We start from the raw sequence: 4,057 nt of genomic DNA on the forward strand, positions 1-4,057 counted from the left end.
AATGTGTGTGTGAACTGCTGTATGGAAAATGAATTTGCTCTGTAAACTTTCAACTTAATCACAGCTAAAAATGAAGGTGTTAGTAGGGCTATGTTCCTTCTAGAGGCTCTAGGGAAGTATCTGATTCCTTGCTTTATATATTTTCTAGAGGTTGCTTACATTCCTTGGCTCATTGTACCCTTTTATCACTCCAACCTCGCCTTCTGTCATCATCTCTTCTCTGATTCAGATTCTCTTGCTTCTCTCTTTTCCTTGTAAGAACCCCATGTTTACACTGGATAATTCAGGATAATCTTATCTCAAAATCCTTAATTTAATCACATCAACAAAGTTCGTTTTGCCATGTAAAATAGCATTAGTCCCAGGTTCTGGGAGTGAAGAAGTGGATGTCTTTAGGGGCCATCATTCTGTCTTCTACAACTGGTTTTAAAACATTTCTAAGTAACTAAAAACTTTTTCATCAAAGGAGTTTTAGCTGGTAGGGACATATGTGGTTGACTGAATTTCAACAAGGATGCTAATTCAATAAAGAAGGAAGAGTCTCTTCAATAAATGCAATAAATGGTGCTGGGAAAATTGGATTTCAACATGCAGAAGAATGAAGCAGGATCCATGACTTACATCATACACAAAAATCAATTTGAAATAGGTCAAGGACCTAAATGTAAAAAGTAAAACCATGAAATTGTTAGAAGAAAATATAGGAGAATGTCTGAGAGACCTAGTTTTTAATCAATGGATTATCTGATAAGATTGAAAAAAATCCCACACACTGTGTGCAGCAAAAGACAAAATAAATCAATAAGACTTCATAAAAATTAAATACTCCTGTTCATCAAAGAACTCTGTCAACAAAGTTAAAAGAAATTTACAGATTGGGAGAAGATTTTCAGGAACTATAAAAGTGATAAGGTTCTCATATCCAAAATATATAAAAACTTCTACAACTTAACAACAAAAAGACAAACAAACCAATCAAAAAAAGATTCACAGAGGAACTGAACACATATTTCACCCAAAAGGATATTCAGAGGGCCAACTGGCACGTGAAAAGAGGCTCAACGTCTTTAGCCTTACAGCATTAGAGGGATGCAAATCAAAACCACAATGGGATGCCATTATTATCCCCATTGGAATGGCAATGACAGAAAAAAAAAACAAAAAGGAAAATAAAAGGTGTTGATCAAGTAGAAAAACTGAAATTTTCATTCATTGCTAGTGAGAATGTACAATGGTACAGCTGCTTTCAAAATAGTTTGGTGGTTCCTCAGAAATGAACATGAATTCCTCAAAAAGCTGGACATAGAAATACGTTATGATCTAGCAATCTCATTCCTAGGTATGTAACTGAAACTTTTAATGGCAGTGACATGAATAGATATATGCACACCAATGTTCATTGCAGTATTACTCACAATAGCAAAAAGATAAAAACAATCTAACTGTCCATGAGTGGACAAATGGACAAACAAAATGTGGTACATACATATAATGGAGTATTTCAGAGCTATAAAGAATAATGAAGAGTTTTTGAAACATAGCATGGATGAATCTGGAGGATATTAGGTAAGTAAAATAAGTCCATCACAAAAGGACAAATGTTATATGAACTCAATGTTATAAAATGACAAGAATAGGTATATATTCAGAAATCAGCATTCATTGGTGGTTACCAGGAACAGGAGGGGAAGAAGGAGGAATAATCCTCTAAATAGTAGACACTTGTTATTTTTGGTAATGGGAAAGGCAATACCAAATGTGAGTGAATTGTGACCAACTTGACCAAAGTAAATGATGACACTAAAGAATACAAGATGTGAAAGCTGCACAATGAATAAGGAAGACTGCAAAAGAATTGATGCATTTGGATTGTGATGTGGGTGATGAATATTGAATATTCCATGGGCTGCCAGAAGAATGAACAAATCTGTCTTTGAAGAAGTATAGCTGGAATGCTCCTTAGAAGCAAGAATGTCCAGACTTCATCTCACACACTTTGGTCACATAATCAGAAGAGACTAGTCCCTGGAGAAGAATATCATGCTTGATAAAGTAGAGGGTAGCTAAAAAAAGGGAAGACCCTCAATGACATGAATTGACACAGTGGCCGCAATGATGGGTTCCACCATAGCAACAATTGTGAGGGATGGTGTAGGACCAGGCAGGGTTTTATTCTGCTGTACATGGGGTTGGTATGAGTCAAAACTGACTCAATAACATCTAATAACAACAACACAAGAATAAGGGACATTTTTAGTAAATGCTGTAACACATGGAATTTTGCAACAACAGTGATTATAATAAAAAAAATCGTGAGGTTACATGGGTAGATATGTATGTATATGTGTATATAGGAAGGAATATGTGTGTATATACATGTGGATGTATAAGTGTATCTATGTTGTTGTTATGTGCTGTTGAGTCGGAGCCAACTCATAACGACCCCTCCTTGGGTGTCTGAGGCAATATAACTACAGAAGTAGATTGCTCCATCTTCCTTCTGAGGAATGGCTAATGGGTTTGAACCGCTAGCCTTCAGGTTAGCGGTCAAGTGTCTTAGGCACTATGCTACCAGAGCTCCTAATATAGAGGTGTATCTATAGACATATGTATATGCATGTTATGTATGCTGCATATATATTCATATATATAATCAAGCACATACAGGATACAGTTATCCCTAAACATAACCAAACACCTTGTAGGATTAATTCACTGGGTCTGAAAGCTTGAGACCATAGTCTCATGGGACAACTTGGTTAATTGACATAAAATAGTTGATAAGGTTTACATTTTACAGACTAGTCTGGTGAGTTGAATATGGAATCTTAAAAGCTATTAAGTGGCTGCTATGATACATATACTGGTGTGTGCTTGTGTGGTCCAAATGAGAAAGAAGAAAATCAAAGACTCAAAGAAGAAACTCATCTACAGGACTAAAGACTCACATAAAACATGGATTCATTTATCCTGAAACCAGAAGAACTTGACCAGAAGAACTAGATAGTGCCCAACTACTACTAGCAAGCATTCAGACCAGGGACACAATAGACAGTCCCATATCGAATGAGAGAAAAATGTAGTGCAAAACTCAACTTTTTTAAAAAAGCCCAGACTTACTGGACTGTAAGAGAATAGAGGAACCCATGACACTATTACCCTGAGATAGCCTTTAAACTTGTAATTGAAACCCTTTATAGACATCACCTTTCAGCTAAAAAATAGATTGGTTCATAAAATAAACAATGGCACCCATTAGTACTGTGCTCCTTTAAAAATTTTTCTATATGAGACCAAATGGTCAACATTTACTCTAAAGCAAAGAGGAGGGTAAAGGGGTGCAGGAAAGCTAGATTAATGGACAGGGAACAATCAAAATGGAAATAATGGGACTGTTGGCACATTGTGAAAAATGCAATTAAGTCACTGAACAATATGTATAGAAATTGTTAAATGGGAACCAATTTGCTGTGTAAACTTTTACCAAAAATGTAATACAACATTAAAAAAATAAATTAATTAATTAACATAGAAATACCAAGTGACTCAACAAGCCTAATCTTAAATCAGAAAATGTGAAAGCACGACTGCAAAAAGAAATCTTTACAACAAAGTTCATTTCAGCACTTTTCACAATAGCCAAAATGCAGAAACAATTGAAATGTCTATCAACAGAAGAAAGGTGGAATAATGGTGAAATGATGGTGGAACATTTTGGAAAAGGGTAATGATAATGTTTGCATAACATGAAGAATGTAATAATCATCATTGAATTATACACGTTACTGTTGTTGTTAAGTGCTGTCAAGTCAATTCCACTTCATTGTGACCCATGTAGAACAGAAAGAAGCACTGCCCAGTCCTGAGCATACTCACAATCATTGTTGTGCTTGAGCCCATCGTTGAAGCTACTGTCTCAATCTGTCTTATTGTTGTTTTTATGTGCTGTGGAGTTGTCTCTGACTCATAGTGATCCCTCCTTGGGTTTCCGAGGCCGTATCTCTATGAAAATAGGTCGCCCAATCTTCCTTCTGAGGAGTGGCTGCTGGGTTTGAAC

Source organism: Orycteropus afer, unplaced genomic scaffold, assembly GCF_000298275.1.
Source record: "Orycteropus afer afer isolate SDZICR_OR568_19922 unplaced genomic scaffold, OryAfe1.0 scaffold00525, whole genome shotgun sequence".
In the NCBI taxonomy this organism is placed as follows: Eukaryota; Metazoa; Chordata; class Mammalia; order Tubulidentata; family Orycteropodidae; genus Orycteropus; species Orycteropus afer.